General features: G+C 36.9%; 1 protein-coding gene across 9 annotated transcripts in view; it reads left to right on the forward strand.

Moving 5' to 3' along the window:
- The window catches only part of TMEM117 (transmembrane protein 117), a 610505-nt gene that overhangs the window by 277022 nt on the left and 313045 nt on the right, over nt 1–20438 (forward strand). The window contains exon 1 of one of the 9 annotated variants that reach the window (XM_055249773.2): nt 17579–17826. The exons of the other annotated variants lie outside the window; for them this stretch is intronic. The gene's annotated coding sequence lies outside the window, so the exon portion shown is untranslated. Of the gene's footprint in view, nt 1–17578; nt 17827–20438 lie in introns of those variants that run through there. 9 annotated transcript variants of the gene reach the window in all.

Consider the following 20438-nt stretch of genomic DNA (forward strand, 5'->3'; position numbering starts at 1 on the left):
AAATTTGTTTCTCCATTCCAAAAATGTTTATTGAGTGGCTGCTGTTTGTTAGATATGTGTCAAGGACCAATCAGGTAAATAGTTTATGATTAAAAGAAGCGATTTAGAAAACCACATTGTCGGCTGGGCGCGGTGGCTCACGCCTGTAATCCCAGCACTTTGGGAGGCCGAGGTGGACGGATCAGGAAGTCAAGAGATCGAGACCATCCTGGCCAACGTGGTGAAACCCCCATCTCTACTTAAAATACAAAAATTAGCTGGGCATGGTGGTGTATGCCTGTAGTCCCAGCTACTTAGAAGGCTGAGGCAGGAGAATCGTTTGAACCTGGGAGGCAGGGGTTGCAGTGAGCTGTGGTGGTACCACTGTACTCCAGCCTGATGACAGAGCGAGACTGTCCCCTGTCCCCCCCAAAAAAAAACCCACATTGTCTTTTGTTTTCTGTTGAAAACCTTTAGCATCTGCTTCCCCATTCGATATTACAAGCTTTTAAAACATTAATAAGTAGATCATTGTTGAACACTTATTGTGCCTGATGCCCAGATAACTCTATTTTCAGGCCATGTAAAGAAGAATATCAGAGCATGGATTTAAGAGGCAATCAACTGTGGGTCACACCTTGCTTCTGCTTTCCTTCCTATTGGCTGGGTGAACTCGGGCAAGTTACTTTGCCCCCACCCCCAATACCCCATCAAGCACTTTTTTTTTTAAACGGTGATGTAATACCTTCAAGTATGTTTCTAAAGATTAAATAACTAAAGAATGTAAAGCATTTGGCATACATTTAGTGTTTAATGAATTTTTTTTATTTTTTATTATTTTTTATTTTTTTAATTTATTATTTTTTATTTTTTTATTATTTATTTATTTATTTGTTTTTATTATACTTTAGGTTTTAGGGTACATGTGCACAATGTGCAGGTTTGTTACATATGTATCCATGTGCCATGTTGATTTCCTGCACCCATTAACTCGTCATTTAGCATTAGGTATATCTCCTAATGCTGTCCCTCCCCCCTCCCCCCACCCCACAACAGTCCCCGGAGTGTGATGTTCCCCTTCCTGTGTCCATGAGTTCTCATTGTTCAATTCCCACCTATGAGTGAGAACATGCGGTGTTTGGTTTTTTGTCCTTGCGATAGTTTACTGAGAATGATGTTTTCCAGTTTCATCCATGTCCCTACAAAGGACACGAACTCATCATTTTTTATGGCTGCATAGTATTCCATGGTGTATATGTGCCACATTTTCTTAATCCAGTCTATCGTTGTTGGACATTTGGGTTGGTTCCAAGTCTTTGCTATTGTGAATAGTGCCGCAATAAACATACGTGTGCATGTGTCTTTATAGCAGCATGATTTATAGTCCTTTGGGTATATACCCAGTAACGGGATGGCTGGGTCAAATGGTATTTCTAGTTCTAGATCCCTGAGGAATCGCCACACTGACTTCCACAATGGTTGAACTAGTTTACAGTCCCACCAACAGTGTAAAAGTGTTCCTATTTCTCCACATCCTGTCCAGCACCTGTTGTTTCCTGCTTTTTTAATGATGGCCATTCTAACTGGTGTGAGATGGTATCTCACTGTGGTTTTTTTGATTTGCATTTCTCTGATGGCCAGTGATGATGAGCATTTCTTCATGTGTTTTTTGGCTGCATAAATGTCTTCTTTTGAGAAGTGTCTGTTCATGTCCTTTGCCCACTTTTTGATGGGGTTGTTTGTCTTTTTCTTGTAAATTTGTTTGAGTTCATTGTAGATTCTGGATATTAGCCCTTTGTCAGATGAGTAGGTTGCAAAAATTTTCTCCCATTCTGTAGGTTGCCTGTTCACTCTGATGGTAGTTTCTTTTGCTGTGCAGAAGCTCTTTAGTTTAATTAGATCCCATTTGTCAATTTTGTCTTTTGTTGCCATTGCTTTTGGTGTTTTAGACATGAAGTCCTTGCCCACGCCTATGTCCTGAATGGTATTGCCTAGGTTTTCTTGTAGGATTTTAATGGTTTTAGGTCTAACATTTAAGTCTTTAATCCATCTTGAATTAATTTTTGTATAAGGTGTAAGGAAGGGATCCAATTTCAGCTTTCTACATATGGCTAGCCAGTTTTCCCAGCACCATTTATTAAATAGGGAATCCTTTCCCCATTTCTTGTTTTTGTCAGGTTTGTCAAAGATCAGATAGTTGTAGATATGCGGCATCATTTCTGTTCTGTTCCATTGATCTATGTCTCTGTTGTAGTACCAGTACCATGCTGTTTTGGTTACTGTAGCCTTGTAGTATAGTTTTAAGTCAGGTAGCGTGATGCCTCTAGCTTTGTTCTTTTGGCTTAGGATTGACTTGGCGATGCGGGCTCTTTTTTGGTTCCATATGAACTTTCAAGTAGCTTTTTCCAATTCTGTGAAGAAAGTCATTGGTAGCTTGATGGGGATGGCATTGAATCTATAAATTACCTTGGGCAGTATGGCCATTTTCACGATATTGATTCTTCCAACCCATGAGCATGGAATGTTCTTCCATTTGTTTGTATCCTCTTTTATTTCATTGAGCAGTGGTTTGTAGTTCTCCTTGAAGAGGTCCTTCACATCCCTTGTAAGTTGGATTCCTAGGTATTTTATTCTCTTTGAAGCAATTGTGAATGGGAGTTCACTCATGATTTGGCTAAAATCAGAGCAGAACTGAAGGAAATAGAGACACAAAAAACCCTTCAAAAAATTAATGAATCCAGGAGGTGGTTTTTTGAAAAGATCAACAAAATTGATAGACTGCTAGCAAGACTAATAAAGAAGAAAAGAGAGAAGAATCAAATAGATGCAATAAAAAATGAAAAAGGGGATATTACCACCGATCCCACAGAAATACAATCTACCATCAGAGAATACTACAAACACCTCTATGCAAATAAACTAGAAAATCTAGAAGAAATAGATAAAGTCCTCGACAAATACACCCTCCCAAGACTAAATCAGGAAGAAGTTGAATCTCTGAATAGACCAATAACAGGTTCTGAAATTGTGGCAATAATCAATAGCTTACCAACCAAAAAGAGTCCAGGACCTGATGGATTCACAGCTGAATTCTACCAGAGGTACAAGGAGGAACTGGTACCATTCCTTCTGAAACTATTTCAATCGATAGAAAAAGAGGGAATCCTCCCTAACACATTTTATGAAGCCAGTATCGTCCTGATACCAAAGCCTGGCAGAGACATAACCAAAAAAGAGAATTTCAGACCAATATCCTTGATGAACATTGATGAAAAAATCCTCAATAAAATACTGGCAAACCAAATCCAGCAGCAATCGAAAAGCTTATACACCATAATCAAGTGGGCTTCATCCCTGGGATGCAAGGCTGGTTCAACATACGCAAATCAATAAATGTAATCCAGCATATAAACAGAACCAAAGACAAAAACCACATGATTATCTCAATAGATGCAGAAAAGGCCTTTGACAAAATTCAACAACCCTTCATGCTAAAAACTCTCAATAAATTAGGTATTGATGGGACATATCACAAAATAATAAGAGCTATCTATGACAAACCCACAGCCAATATCATACTGAATGGACAAAAACTGGAAGCATTCCCTCTGAAAACTGGCACAAGGCAGGGATGCCCTCTCTCACCGCTCCTATTCAACATAGTGCTGGAAGTTCTGGCCAGAGCAATCAGGCAGGAAAAGGAAATAAAGGGTGTTCAATTAGGAAAAGAGGAAGTCAAATTGTCCCTGTTTGCAGATGACATGATTGTATATCTAGAAAACCCCATTGTCTCAGCCCAAAATCTCCTTAAGCTGATTAGCAACTTCAGCAAAGTCTCAGGATACAAAATCAATGTACAAAAATCACAAGCATTCTTGTACACCAATCACAGACAAACAGAGAGCCAAATCATGAATGAATTTCAATTAATACTATTATTGAGGTTTTCCAACTGCTCTCAAGGAGACTTTAGTATAGCTGGGAACACAGATATGTCCTTATTTAAAAGTGTATTAAAAGTCAATGTGGCAAGTTTCAGATCAGTGGAAGCTGGAGACTGGAGGTGGTTGGAGTGCTGTTGGAGGAAGCACTGTCAGAGGTTGGAGCAAGGAGAGCACTTATCGGAAGGAACTTCTTAGGAGAGCCAGTCTCAAAGATATGGTGTAGACAAAGCCTGAAGCTGCACTCTTACTACATTTGCAAGTTGATCTCCAGTGTTCGGTATTCTATTTGTGGCTACACAAATTGAGAAATGTCAAAAATGTAAGTGGCAGAAAAAAGGTCAGAAAATTATTTCTGTAAGGATAAGTTAAAGGTATTGTCATTATTTGAATCTGGGAATGTGGTTCTTAATGATTTTAGTACAGGAGCCATTTTGGAAAGGAAAAAGAAAAAGATACAAGACAACAAAACTAGTGATAGTGATTGTGTTCTTTATTTTTGTTGGCCTCACATGCCTAACAGAGGGGTTAACACAAGAAGTTTTTAATCAACCTTTGTTAATGAATCAATGTACCTTCCCTGTTTTCTGTTTGATTTTACATAGCCACAAATAAAAATAACTTTTGAAAAAAAAAACCAACTTACCTGGAATGGAGAAACTGGTAGCCCTTGAAGTTATACCAGTTGCATTATAGTCAAGGTAATCATACAATTTGTCATCCAAAATGGGACACTTTTGAGAATCAAAGGGGACTCTATTAATAATTAGACTAAGACATTAAGTATCAATTTGAATTGTCCTGGGTACATGGGGACATTTGGGCATCCTGATTATAGGTTTTATTTATTAAATCCCTCCTCATCAGTCTTTTATTAGTTAATACTAGAAACAAATTAATAGCTCCTATGGAAATTAAATTTACGAAGTCTCAGTCATGCAAATGCTATAAGAAAAGTTAAGGGATTAAAATAAAATGAATAAATAAAAGTTGATATTTATTGAATGCTTATTTGCTAAGCAATTATATCTCTCAATTATAGATATAAAGCTCAGAGAGATACATAATTTCTGTGAGGTTCTGTTGCTAGTAAGTAATAGAGATAAATGAGGCTTTAATTCTAGATTTGTCTGACTTGGAACTTTATTGGAATATACACTTGACAGTTCTGGTCTAAAGGAGAAAGATGTTTAATAACTGTAGTTAAGTAAAAATTGCAATTCTTTTATTTTTTTTTTATTATACTTTAGATTTTAGGGAACATGTGCACAATGTGCAGGTTTGTTACATATGCATCCATGTGCCATGTTGTTTTGCTGCACCCACTAACTCGTCATTTAGCATTAGGTATATCTCCTAATGCTGTCCCTCCCCCTCCCCACACCCCACAACAGTCCCCGGAGTGTGATGTTCCCCTTCCTGTGTCCATGAGTTCTCATTGTTCAGTTCCCACCTATGAGTGAGAACATGCGGTGTTTGGTTTTTTGTCCTTGCGATAGTTTACTGAGAATGATGTTTTCCAGTTTCATCCGTGTCCCTACAAAGGACATGAACTCATCATTTTTTATGGCTGCATAGTATTCCATGGTGTATATGTGCCACATTTTCTTAATCCAGTCTATCGTTGTTGGACATTTAGGTTGGTTCCAAGTCTTTGCTATTGTGAATAGTGCCGCAATAAACATACGTGTGCATGTGTCTTTATAGCAGCATGATTTATAGTCCTTTGGGTATATACCCAGTAACGGGATGGCTGGGTCAAATGGTATTTCTAGTTCTAGACCCCTGAGGAATGGCCACACTGACTTCCACAATGGTTGAACTAGTTTACAGTCCCACCAACAGTGTAGAAGTGTTCCTATTTCTCCACATCCTCTCCAGCACCTGTTGTTTCCTGACTTTTTAATGATGGCCATTCTAACTGGTGTGAGATGGTATCTCACTGTGGTTTTGATTTGCATTTCTCTGATGGCCAGTGATGATGAGCATTTTTTCTTGTGTTTTTTGGCTGTATCAATGTCTTCTTTTGAGAAGTGTCTGTTCATGTCCTTTGCCCACTTTTTGATGGGGTTATTTGTTTTTTTCTTGTAAATTTGTTTGAGTTCATTGTAGATTCTGGATATTAGCCCTTTGTCAGATGAGTAGGTTGCAAAAATTTTCTCCCATTCTGTAGGTTGCCTGTTCACTCTGATGGTAGTTTCTTTTGCTGTGCAGAAGCTCTTTAGTTTAATTAGATCCCATTTGTCAATTTTGGCTTTGTTGCCATTGCTTTTGGTGTTTTAGACATGAAGCCCTTGCCCACGCCTATGTCCTGAATGGTATTGCCTAGGTTTTCTTGTAGGATTTTAATGGTTTTAGGTCTAACATTTAAGTCTTTAATCCATCTTGAATTAATTTTTGTATAAGGTTTTAGGAAGGGATCCAGTTTCAGCTTTCTACATATGGCTAGCCAGTTTTCCCAGCACCATTTATTAAATAGGGAATCCTTTCCCCATTTCTTGTTTTTGTCAGGTTTGTGAAAGATCAGATAGTTGTAGATATGCGGCATCATTTCTGAGGGCTCTGTTCTGTTCCATTGATCTATGTCTCTGTTGTGGTACCAGTACCATGCTGTTTTGGTTACTGTAGCCTTGTAATATAGTTTGAAGTCAGGTAGTGTGATGCCTCCAGCTTTGTTCTTTTGGCTTAGGATTGACTTGGCGATGCGGGCTCTTTTTTGGTTCCATATGAACTTTCAAGTAGTTTTTTCCAATTCTGTGAAGAAAGTCATTGGTAGCTTGATGGGGATGGCATTGAATCTATAAATTACCTTGGGCAGTATGGCCATTTTCACGATACTGATTCTTCCAACCCATGAGCATGGAATGTTCTTCCATTTGTTTGTATCCTCTTTTATTTCATTGAGCAGTGGTTTGTAGTTCTCCTTGAAGAGGTCCTTCACGTCCCTTGTAAGTTGGATTCCTAGGTATTTTATTCTCTTTGAAGCAATTGTGAATGGGAGTTCACTCATGATTTGGCTCTCTGTTTGTCTGTGATTGGTGTACAAGAATGCTTGTGATTTTTGTACATTGATTTTGTATCCTGAGACTTTGCTGAAGTTGCTAATCAGCTTAAGGAGATTTTGGGCTGAGACAATGGGGTTTTCTAGATATACAATCATGTCATCTGCAAACAGGGAGGGTTTGACTTCCTCTTTTCCTAATTGAATACCCTTTATTTCCTTCTCCTGCCTGATTGCCCTGTCCAGAACTTCCAGCACGATGTTGAATAGGAGTGGTGATAGAGGGCATCCCTGTCTTGTGCCAGTTTTCAAAGGGAATGCTTCCAGTTTTTGCGCATTCAGTATGATATTGGCTGTGGATTTGTCATAGATAGCTCTTATTATTTTGTGATATGTCCCATCAATACCTAATTTATTGAGAGTTTTTAGCATGAAGGGTTGTTGAATTTTGTCAAAGGCCTTTTCTGCATCTATTGAGATAATCATGTGGTTTTTGTCTTTGGTTCTGTTTATATGCTGGATTACATTTATTGATTTGCGTATGTTGAACCAGCCTTGCATCCCAGGGATGAAGCCCACTTGATCATGGTGTATAAGCTTTTTGATGTGCTGCTGGATTCGGTTTGCCAGTATTTTACTGAGGATTTTTGCAATTCTTACAAAAAATTAATGATGTCTCAGAAACAGAATTTCAGAGGAGGAGGCAAATTCAACCTTTTCATGAGAGGTAGAATCTTGTTTCCTAGAATCCTTAAGAACATGCTAGCATCTCTTGCTTTGTGGTAATTTAGACAGAATTGAGAAAGGGATGTAAATCCCACTCTTTATACACTAATGCATTAGTGTAACCCATGTACATGAATGCATTATTTTTTCTTGTCATTTTTTCCTTCATGTTAGAGGCTCATTCAGTTTTCTCAGAAGTTGAGTTTTTTCAATGTATGAAGAAGCCCTGTGCTTTCTCCATGGTGGTAAATGCTGATTTTTTTAGACTGGCTTAGTCATAACTTTGTCTACATATAAGAGACTAGACCAGGGTTATTTTGTGATTCCCACCTTAAACCTGAGCTATGCTCTCCTCTTAGGTTTTGGCTAAGAATGGGTACATCTGAAGGATGGTGGGGATGTTGTATTAGGAACAGAGCACCTGGTGGCTTCAAATCTAGGAGCTGGAATCAGCCCTCTGTGTTCAAATCCTGATTCAGGCCTGCAGTAGCTGTGTGGCCTTGGGTAAGTTACTTCATTTCTTTGTGCAGAGTTGGCTTCATGGGCATGTGATCTGCATAGTTGCACGGCGCCCTGGTCAGGAGGGCCCTGCACTTGGTTTAATGTTCTGTAGTTGCTATCTTGAAATGTGTAATATTTTTTGAACAAGGAGATCCATATTTTCCTTTTTCACTTGGTCTAAAAAATTAAGTAGCTGATTCCGTTTCTTAGCCTTAGATTTTTTTACTAGTAAAACAGGGATAGTAATATTTTCTTCATCTTTGTGTACATAGGATCCTCCTAGGAAAGGATATGCCAGTGGTAAGGTGGAGTCAGGCAGTGAGTTTAATCTAGCTGAGTAGTTTAATCTAAGCTAATTTATTTAAAAAGGAAGGTTGAACTTGGCTATTATATGATGTCCACCTCTCGTGTTGTTTTTTAGCTTATCTTGCTGTAGACTTGTGCCTTGGGGTATAGAGGGGAAATTATAGTACTCTTTTATATGAGAATATCTAGGAGACATTAGGAGCAAAAGCAGCCTTGTTTTGAAACTGTGGCCAGGTAGTATCATATGAAGATGGTGGGGAGGGTCTCTTTTCTTCAGTAAAACTGGGCTTTGGTATCACAATTTTGGGATAGCATCAGTGCCATAACTTGGTAGACTGGCACTGTCTGAGTCCCAGCAGTGCTGACGACAGTGGGGCCAAAGTTCCCTATTAGGTTTTTGAGGACTTTGGAGAGCCAATCAGCTGATGCAATCACTGCCATTACCACCACCTAAATGAACTGACTTTTTCAAAAGAGGAAAATGGCAAATGCCAGGTAGTACCTCAGGCATTGTATTAAAAACATACGTGAGAAATTGCCTTCATTCTCTAAGAAATAATTGGAATGGATTTTGTAAAGTGCTGGAAGTACTTTAAAAATTAGTGAGGAAATGACATCAGAGAAATGTGGGTTATTGATAACATTAAGAACTATATTGTACTGTGAGTGTCTGTGGCCTGTGACACAAAAGTTACCTCGATATATGAGCCTCTTTTTCTTCTATTAATTAATGACAGGAAGAATTGGATTTCAATGACATATATAGCAACATAACATTCAAGCGAATCATACTTGAACACCAAAGGCAAGGAAGAAACAATCTTTAATGAAAAGGTTACTAATTCATCTCTTCTTTATAAAAACTAATAATGGATCATTATTGTGGTGTTCGAAAGGTTTTCATATCTTGCTCACACCTCCCAGCTCATGAAGTTAAAAGCTATTTAGAGGCTGGGCGTGGTGGCTCACGCTTGTAATCCCAGCACTTTGGGAGGCCGAGGTGGGCGGATCACGAGGTCAGGAGATCGAGACCATGGTGAAACCCCGTCTCTACTAAAAATACAAAAAATTAGCTGGGCGTGATGGCGGGCGCCTGTAGTCCCAGCTACTCGGAGAGGCTGAGGCAGGAGAATGGCGTGAACCCGGGAGGCGGAGCTTGCAGTGAGCCGAGATTGCGCCACTGTACTCCAGCCTGGGAGACAGAGTGAGACTCCGTCTCAAAAAAAAAAAAAAAAAAAAAGCTATTTAGCATGTAAGTGAGATATTCTGTTCATGATTCTACATTTATACTGTAGATTTAAATATGGATAGCAATTCAGCACATATCTCCAATTAACCAGTGCTGATATATATTTGAGTAATCAGTGTCCACAGCAATATGGTAATTTCTGATTATGCAAGGATAAACATAGTTGTCCCCTTAGTCGTTGAACTTTACTATAATAAATATAGCCCTTTGAGAATGGTAGTAGATAATGAATTAATGGGGGATTTATTGTAGCAGGCTGTAAAATAGCCCAAAGGAAGATATGAAAAAATCAAAACACCAACCATTTCCAGAAGCAGTAGTAGACAGGCCTTAAACTATTGATTTGACAGTTTGGGCCATTAGAATAAAGGCCCAACTAAGAAGCAGATTTGGGGCATTAGAATAAAGGCCCAACTAGGAAGCAGATTTCCCAGTCTGCAGAGCCTGCCAGGGAGAAGAAATATGCCATTTAACAAGTACCTTGCCCAGGTGTTTTTGCTTCTACCAGCTGGCAACTACAGAATGTGGTACAGTCTCATACTCACCAGGAGACATTACAACAAGCTCCTGGGGAGTTAACAAGTAGAAAATACCCAGGCAGGCTCAGCAGGAACAAAGCTTTAATATTCTTAACCTGCTGAAGGCAGTGAAAAGCGCTCATTAGAACAGTTGCTCAAATGAGTCACATTTCGATCGCCTTCCAAGCCTGTGTTTCTTTACTAGATGCTACTTTGAAGCTGGCATTTCCACAGGTACAACTTGCTGCAAACAGGTCAAGAACTCTGCTCTAAAGTTGTGCAGAATTTGAGGATCTTTATTTTCATTTAATGTTAGATTCATTTCAGTTTATAGCCATGTGAGAATATTTGCCAAAAGGAACTCTTTTTTTTTTTTGTTACTTTGGTCTGATGTAAATTTACTACTTAGAAACGTTGAGCTGAATTTATTACTTAGAAACATAAACAATGGCTTGAACTACTACATTTTCCAGCCCTTTAACGTGGCCAAACGTCATGTAACATGTCAGCCCTGAGCTTGGTTAATTTATTGCACCTTTCTGTTGATTGGAAGGGTTATGAGTCCTAGAAGATTTTGCTTTCATTTTGAAATACCATCTGCTAAATTGCTAAATTATATTTTAATCACTTTTTTTTAATATGAAGGGGTTCCTTTCTAAGAACAACTTAGAAACATTAAGATAATTTCACCTGCAATTGTGACCTTGAAAAAGATGGAAAATGTTACTGCTTCATTCTTTTGGCATAGTCCTTCAAACCAAACAAAGGATTCCAACAGCATAATTTTATTATTCCTTTTGCTGACAGTTCAGGTTCTTCATTCATACTTTGTATTTTCTTATTTATAGAAAATATTTTCCTCTCAAAGACATAGCTTTAGAAATTCCCTGATACCAAAATATGTTGTTGTACTTATATTTTACAAACTCAAAGAGAAGGAGGAAAAATACCAGTATTTTTTTGACATTTCCTACAGGCAAGTAACTCAAAAGAAATGCAAAAAACCAAAGAGACAGAATTCAGAAAGGCAAATTACAGGAATTAAGTAATCATAACTTCTGTGTTGATAAAAACTCAGAAAAAGGAAATGACGTAATTATCCAAAATGTTTAATTTTGAGAAATAGAACACCATTTATGTAAAAGACATCTTCATATTATTGGCACTTTTGTTCCCCTCAACTAGTGTTTTGAAGGATCACGCCTTCAGAGCAGAGAGATATGCCAACGACAGAAATATTTCAGATTCCACAGAATTTTAGTTGATTTGTTGTTGGAGTTAACAATAAAACCATATCAAGTAATTTGAACTGGATAAGTTGGCTGAGGATAGATGTCAAGCAACATACATGACACAGCTCTTTAACGTTCTAGGAAAGTGGCTGTCCCCAGCTGGATACAGCATTTCGACAGCATGTGTGCAAACATAGCTGGTTCATCCTTGGTGAGTCATTTGTAGCCACGAGTATACTCTGCAGGCGACACAAGAACCAATGCATGATTGGATGAACCACAGAGGAGGCACTTTGGTGCTCAACTTTCAACATATTCTGTTTTTACATGTTTACATTTCAGTTTTTTTTCTGAGGATACTCAGTTTAATATCTTCTATTTGAGGTGCCTTACAATTGTGTAAAATTCTTAGGTATTATTATTATTTTGTTTGTTTTTGTTTTGTTTTTATTTATTTATTTTTATTATACTTTAAGTTCTGGGATACATGTGAAGAATGTGCAGGTTTGTTATATAGGTATACACGTGCCATGGTGGTTTGCTGCACCCATCACCCCGTCACTTACATTAGGTATTTCTTCTAATGCTATTCCTCACCTAGCCCCCCCACCCCCCAACAGGCCCCAGTATGTGATGTTACCCTCCCTGTGTCCATGTATTCTCATTGTTCAACTCCCACTTATAAGTGAGAACATGCGGAGTTTGGTTTTCTGTTCTTGTGTTAGTTTGTTGAGAATGATGGTTTCCACCTTCATCTATGTCCCTGCAAAGGACATGAACTCATCCTTTTTTTATGGCTGCATAGTATCCCGTGGTGTATATGTGCCACATTTTCCTTATCCAGCCTATCATTGATGGACATTTGGGTTGGTTTCAAGTCTTTGCTATTGTGAATAGTGCTGCAATAAACATACGTGTGCATGGTCTTTATAGTAGAATGATTTTTAATCCTTTGGGTATATACCCAGTAATGGGATTGCTGGGTAAAATTGTATTTCTAGTTCTAGATCCTTGAGGAATCGCCACACTGTCTTCCACAATTGTTGAATTAATTTACACTCCCACCAACAGTGTAAAAGCATTCCTATTTCTCCACATCCTCTCCAGCATCTGTTGTTTTCTGACTTTTTAATGATGGCCATTCTAACTGGCATGAGATGGTATCTCATTGTGGTTTTGATTTTCATTTCTCTAATGACCAGTGATGATGAGCTTTTGTTCGTATGTTTGTTGGCTGCATAAATGTCTTCTTTTGAGAAGTGTCTGTTCATATCCTTTGCCCATTTTTTTGATAGGATTGCTTGTTTTTTTCTTGTAAATTTGTTTAAGTTACATTTCAATATGTAAAGATATCTCAAGATATTTTAGATAAGGCAGATCTGATTATCTCAACATAAGATTTTATGAGACTAAGGGGAAGCAAACCAAAACATTGTTTATCTCCAGAGAGGTACTATTTTAAAGGAATTAAAAATGAGAGCCAGGTGCAGTGGCTCATGCCTGATATCCAGCACTTCGGGAGGCCAAGGCAGGTGGATCATCTGAGGTCAGGAGTTCGAGACCAGCCTGGCCAACATGGTGAAACCTCATCTCTACTAAAAATACAAAAAAATTAGCTAGGCGTGGTGGCAGGTGCCTATAATCCCAGCTACTCAAGAGGCTGAGGTGAGAGGATCACTTGAACCTGGGGGGCACAGGTTGCAGTGCACCGAGATGATGGCATTGCATTCCAGCCTGGGCGACAGAGTGAAACTCCATCTCAAAAAAAAAAAAAAAAAATAGTGCATATGGGAGTCTTTCTCTACGTATACTGAGGTTTGAGAGTTCTGTCCAAAGTACCATTGTAGAACCTTTAAAACCATATGAGAAACACAAAATTCTCTTCTCATGTTGTATTAGTCTGTTCTCACACCGCTAATAAAGACATACCCAAGACTGGATAATTTATAGAGGAAAGAGATTTAATTGACTCACAGTTCAGCATGGCTGAGGAAGCCTCAGGAAACTTACAATCATGGCAGAAGGGGAAACAAACACGTCCCTCTTCACATGGCAACAGCAAGGAGAAATGCCAAGCAAAAGGGGGAGGAGCCCTTTATAAAACTATCTCATGAGAACTCACTATCATGAGAACAGTATGAGGGTAACTGCCCCCATAATTAAATTACCTCCTACCGGGTCCCTCCCATGACACGTGGAGATTATGGGAACTAAGATTCAAGATGAGATTTGGGTGGGGAAACAGCCAAACCATATCACATGTTATGCATAAAGATGATGTTTTTAAGAAAGGGACTTTTCTTAAAGAGGATAGTTTTATGTTCTAAGTCAGGGTCAGCAAACTGTGGCTCACAGGCCACATCTTGCCTCCTACCTGTTTTGGCATGGTCTGTGAACTAAGGATGATTTTCACGTTTTTAAATGGTTGAAAAAAAGTCAAAAGAAGAATATTTTATGATCCAATGAAGATGATATAAAATGTAAATTTCAGTTTCCATAAGTAAAGTTTTATTGGAACACAGTCACATTCGTTCATTTATGTATTGTCTGATGTATTGTCTGTTACATATGGCTACTTTTGTGCTTCCATGGCAGAATAGAGTTGTAACACCTACAAAGCCTAAAATATTCACTATCTATCCCTTTGCAGAAAAAGTTTGCCAACTTCTGTTCTAAATTACTTATCTTCTGATTTTGATACAAGATTGCATAATGAAAACTAAGTGTTTTTATAGTTAAATGGGAATTTATGTTATAATTACTTTTGGACTAATATTATGAACAAATAATTATAACAGATTTAATTAAACCATAGTATTATTTTCCATTGGCATTTGCATGGCATGAAATAGGTCCCCAATAAGTATTTTTTGAAGGAATACATAAATAAATTGACACATGAAGCAGAAAAATATTGGTACTAAAAGAATAATCCATTTTAGCCACTTACTTTTTCTTCTGATTTAAATTCTGTTTCTGAAAACTTGTTTACTTTAGTAATATTGGTCATTTCTCTGAAGTAATCAGTTGCCATACATTTGAAAATGATACAGTTGTGGAATCACAAACTATATTTGTGTCTGATTTAATTCAGCTAAATGTGATCCTAATTAGATGCATGGTGTTCCAGCTTTTTGTGTTCCTCAGTTCATTTTTTGTGGTTTCTTTGTGCAGGCAGTATTAAACATATATGCAAATCTCTACAATTATTCACACTGAGAGACAGAAGTGTCTGTGTTCTGTGATCATCCATTTATACATTAAAAAACCTTCTTTGTAGGGAATAAATAATTAGATGGCCTTGGAATATAAATCTGAGATTTCTGCTGTACAGTGATTTCCTTCTGGTAGAGTCTTTTTTTTATTATTATTGTACTTTAAGTTTTAGGGTACATGTACACAACGTGCAGGTTTGTTACATATGAATCCATGTGCCATGTCGGTGTGCTGCACCCATTAACTCGTCATTTAGCATTAGGTGTATCTCCTAATGCTATCCCTCCCCCCCACCCACCCCACAACAGTCCCCGGAGTGTGATGTTTCCCTTCCTGTGTCCATGTGTTCTCATTGTTCAATTCCCACCTATGAGTGAGAACACGCGGTGTTTGGTTTTTTGACCTTGCGATAGTTTACTGAGAATGATGATTTCCAGTTTCATCCATGTCCCTACAAAGGACATGAACTCATCCTTTTTTATGGCTGCATAGTATTCCATGGTGTATATGTGCCACATTTTCTTAATCCAGTCTATCATTGGACATTTGGGTTGGTTCCAACTCTTTGCTATTGTGAATAGTGCCGCAATAAACATACGTGTGCATGTGTCTTTATAGCAGCATGATTTATAGTCCTTTGGGTATATACCCAGTAATGGGATGGCTGGGTCAAATGGTATTTCTAGTTCTAGATCCCTGAGGAATCGCCACACTGACTTCCACAATGGTTGAACTAGTTTACAGTCCCACCAACAGTGTAAAAGTGTTCCTATTTCTCCACATCCTGTCCAGCACCTGTTGTTTCCTGACTTTTTAATGATGGCCATTCTAACTGGTGTGAGATGGTATCTCATTGTGGTGTTGATTTGTATTTCTCTGGTGGCCAGTGATGATGAGCATTTTTGCATGTGTTTTTTGGCTGCATAAATGTCTTCTTTTGAGAAGTGTCTGTTCATATCCTTCGCCCACTTTTTGATGGGGTTGTTTGTTTTTTCTTGTAAATTTGTTTGAGTTCATTGTAGATTCTGGATATTAGCCCTTTGTCAGATGAGTAGGTTGCGAAAATTTTCTCCCATTTTGTAGGTTGCCTGTTCACTCTGATGGTAAGTTCTGAGTTTGAAGCTTCCATGATTATTGATTATAATTATTTTTAAAGTTAATAACTCCTTTGGGGATTTATTTGAGACTGAAGTAAGTCCAACATGCAAAACTTCTAAGTTAGTAAACAAATAAATCTCCAATCTCATCAAGCAAGTTATTTACTGGAAGCCTTGTAAATTAGAAGCATGGTGCCCCACAATTCCGTTAATAAAATCTCATCAGCATAATTTAATGTCACATATACAGTATTAGGTTTCAGAGCCAGAACCACAATTACTATGAGAGAGAGTTAACTGTATAAATCTCAACGGGAGAAACTTCCAAAACAATTTAGAACAGACAGGTATAACAGAAAAACTCCCCTAGGTAAATAATATTAAAATATTATTTAATTTATATTTATGAAATTATCAGCCAAATAATTGTGATTTATAAGATCATTTCAACAAAAAGGACAGCAACTATTGCTCAACTGTAAAATAGAATAATTCTATTAGAATGACATTGATACCATGTTAATCTTTATTTACACAGTTTGATATAAAATCAGAATTGTACCCATGTTATTTATAAGCATGAAATCTTTGGACGTATAGAAAATTTCAATATGAGTTAGAAAAGGACTTAACAATTAAAAATTTTAAGGATTTCTTAGTCCAAATTCAACATTTTTTCTCTACGAATGTATGAAACTTAATTGATACTACTGAGTATTTTAACTGACTTCTAATTGTGTTTGAAGGATGTATTATCTATGGGTTCTATAGCTACTGTTTTCTATAGGTTTCTGTTCTAAATCAGTGTATCTATAGGGATATAGACATAGATATAGAAATTACTAAATATTTTTCTCATAAACAAAACAGTAAATATCCTTACTTTTTCTTCTTATGGTTTTTAAAACATATAAATGATTGATCGATAAAATAGAATTGAGAGAAATATGTTACATAAAAGTACTTTCTAGAAAGTAAAGGAGAAAAATTGGAAATAATTACAACTATCAAATAATAATTATGTAACAGTTTTGCCTATAAGCCTTTAAAGACATTAAAATATGCCAATTTATAAATATAATTCATGCAACGTGAAAGTATGTTATGCAACACAACAATATAATGAACTCTACCACTCAAATCAGGAATCAGAACACTACTAGTAGCCTTACCCTGGATCCCTCCACAAATAGTGATTATTTTGCATTTTGGCTTTATTTCTCCCATGCCTTTATTTTAAAATAGTTTTATGTCATATGTATATGTGTGTATGTGTGGGTGTAAGTGTGTGTATGTGTATATATAGCCAAAAGTAGGTTGCTTGATGTTGCTTATCTTTGAACTTCTTTTTGTAATTTGTTTTTTTCATCTTTGATGTTATGACTATACTTTATTAATTTTCTCATAGTAAAACATTCCATTGTGTGAGTATACCACAAGTTATCTATCCATTTTTCTACTGTTGGACATTTGGACGATTTCCAGTTTTCTTCCCAATTTTATATGTGCTGCTATGAATATTAGTGTAAACATCTTCCTTTAAACGTATGCAAAAGTTTTTCTAGGCATATAATGAAGAGCAGAGTGGCAAGACCATGGTTTATCCAAATGTTCAACTCGGATATTGAACATTTATGTTCAGTAACATAAATAACGTACTCAATTATCATATAATGACAAATTGTTTTCAAAAATGTTTGTGCCAGTTTACACTATCCCTGGCAATATTACCCTTGATCCATATCCTCACTTAAATTTGTATTGGGTATTGGTAGATTTTTTTTTTTTTTTTTTTTTTAAGACATGGTTTCACTCTGTTGCCCAGGCTGGAGTGCAGTAGTGGGATCTTGGCTCACTGCAACCTCCGCTTCCTGGGCTCAAGTTATCACTCCTGTCTCAGTCTCTTGAGTAGCTGCTAGTACAGGCATGCACCACCATGCCGGGCTAATTTTTTGTATTTTTTGTAGATACGGGTATTCGCCATGTTACTCAGGTTGCTCTTGAACTCCTGGGCTCAAGAGATTCACCCGCCTTGGCCTCCTAAAGCCCTGGGATTACAGGTATAAACCACTGCACCTGGCCAGATTTCATAATTCGTGCTAATCTCTTGGGTGTAAAATGATCTCATTGAGGTCTTAATTTTCATTTGCTTGATTACTAATGAGAGTAATCATCTTTTTATATTTTTATTACTATTACTTTTTTTGTGTGTGAAGTATCTTTTGCTTGTTACATGTTTTGTTCAGTTTTTCCTCCCAGTTAGGTTGTTTGTCTTTTTTTCCTACTTATTTGTATTAAATTAATTTTCCTAGATTAAATTCAGTTTCCTAAAATTACAACAAAAAACACAAGCAAAATATTTTGAGCACAACTGTTTCAAAATGTTATGTGAATTCTCTAAAGCAGTACGTTTTATTTATTGAAATGGTCTCCAACAAGAAAATGTCTAACTGGTTAAATATTGGTTTAAAGGTAGATGACAGACTAAATCATATATATAGATAGGTAGAAATATGTTTGTGTTTTTTCAGCCCCAAACTAAGAGTGATCCTTTATCCTAAAGCCTTTAGATTCTAACGTATTTATTATTGGAACAAGGGGAATACTAAATTTGGGTCTGACATTTTTATATTATTTAAACATCATTTATATTATACTTATACTTTGAAAAGTCTTCCAATATCCATGGAACAAAAAAGTTCAGCATGATAACTACCTAAGCCATTACTACCATATCTGTAGATTTTTTTAAGCCTTTGTCAGTAGTCTATCATTATGCCATTATCAATATAACATACTATCGATAAAAAGGTACTTAAATATCATTATACTAATTATTTTAATTATTTAAAATACAACTTTAAAATCCAATTGTGTCCTAAAGTGATATTTCACAGTAAGAGGCAAATGTATTATATGAAGCATGAGCTTTCCCTGTTGTGTCTTTCATTCTTTCCCTCATCTGTATCAGAAAAGGTCACAATCTGGGGATAATTATTCACTTCGCCTTTTCTACCTGGTGAGATGGCTTGAATTCCCAAGATCTGTCCTTTTCGGGGCTTCATACTGGGATCTCAGGCCCCCATGCTAAGCCTAATTTACTTATTGACTTCATATATTTATAGTGGCATAACAATGGCCATGTGGATTCTCTGCTAAATATACTCTTACGTTGTTGCTTCCTATATAAAAAAGCACTCAATCCTACTGGTACCATCAGACCAGTGCTCCCCAGGTGGTGTGAAAGTTTATCTGAAATCCAGTTTCTGAAAAATAAGTAAACCTTATATGGGAGGAGTTCCCTGAAATGCTTGCTTCTCTTTACCATCTAATATAAGCAGAATTTCTGAAAACTACATTCAGCTAGGGTTGCTGTGAAGATTTCAGTAACAGCACCTGATATATAGGAAGTTTTCATTAAATGTTACCAGTGAGGAAAATGATGTTGATTTTTGTATTGTTAGAAGTCTTGACACGTTTGGCATCATCCATGTTTTGCTATTAATTCGTAAGACTACCTCATTAAACCTTTATTTTGAATGTGCAAACATTTCTCATTTGTAGTCTTTGGAGGCCTACTTTTACACGTGTTTTATTTCCATAATTACCTAAAGCTAATTTGACAGGTAGTTTGTCTCATTTTTTTTTCTACTATAGTGTCTAGAAACGTGCTTTACATAGTGCTCAATGAATGTTTGATTAAATTAAGACATGGTTACCAGGGCATCTGCATATTATAACCACAGATTAAGAAATGTAGATACAGAACATGTATTCATTTGAACTTCAAAGTACGAATCCAAATAATAAAGCTGGTATCAAGGTGGCTAGTGGTTCTGGGGCTCTGGTATAATCACTCTGTCTGGTTTGCTATCACCAAATTATCAATAGGGAGCTTGATGTGAGAACACATTCAAAAGCAGATCACCTTCAGCTCCCCTCTACAGGGGTTCAAGAGTCCATTTTCAGCAATGCAGAAAATAGTTTGAAAAACATATGTTTAGGGGAAAGCAAAATGGTGTTTTCTCACCTGCGAAAGGTAGTTGCTAATAATGCATTTTAGCTCTTGTATGCCATCTCACTAAATCTGTACTACTTTGAAATTATAGAACATGTTTTTTCCTGGAAGACAGAAATTATCTTCTTTATCCCCATGCCTGATCATTACTGAACATAACAGTTACAAAATGTATAAAAACACTGTCTCTTTGGGCTCCTTCTTTAGCTATTTTGTTTTCTAGAGAAGAATAAGAATAAATAAAGCAGAGCTTCCTTCAAAATTACAATTTCTTCTGGAATCACAGTTTCAGAAAAAAGAGAGAGAAGAGGATGAAGAGTATGAGAAAGGAGAGAGAGAGGGAAGGATACAGAGAATAGCACAGGGTTTTAAATGAATTTAATTATTCTCCTTTACCAAGGTTTCTTGCCATAAGTCATCTCAGGTCAATTTACTCCCAACATCAGTTTTAACAAAGAAAAGTGAACAAGAAAGCTAACAACAATGGAAAATGATGCTGGACTTTGCCAGAGCTTTTATTTCAACAGGATATTGAGTATTAAAATGCTTTGGCTTGGAGAATCTTGGATGTTGCTTCCAAGTCTTTTTTTTTTTTTTGAGATGGAGTCTTGCTCTGTTGCCAGGCTGGAGTGCAACAGCATGATCTCAGCTCAC

The sequence above is a fragment of the Symphalangus syndactylus genome, chromosome 17, assembly GCF_028878055.3.
Source record: "Symphalangus syndactylus isolate Jambi chromosome 17, NHGRI_mSymSyn1-v2.1_pri, whole genome shotgun sequence".
Classification (NCBI taxonomy): Eukaryota; Metazoa; Chordata; class Mammalia; order Primates; family Hylobatidae; genus Symphalangus; species Symphalangus syndactylus.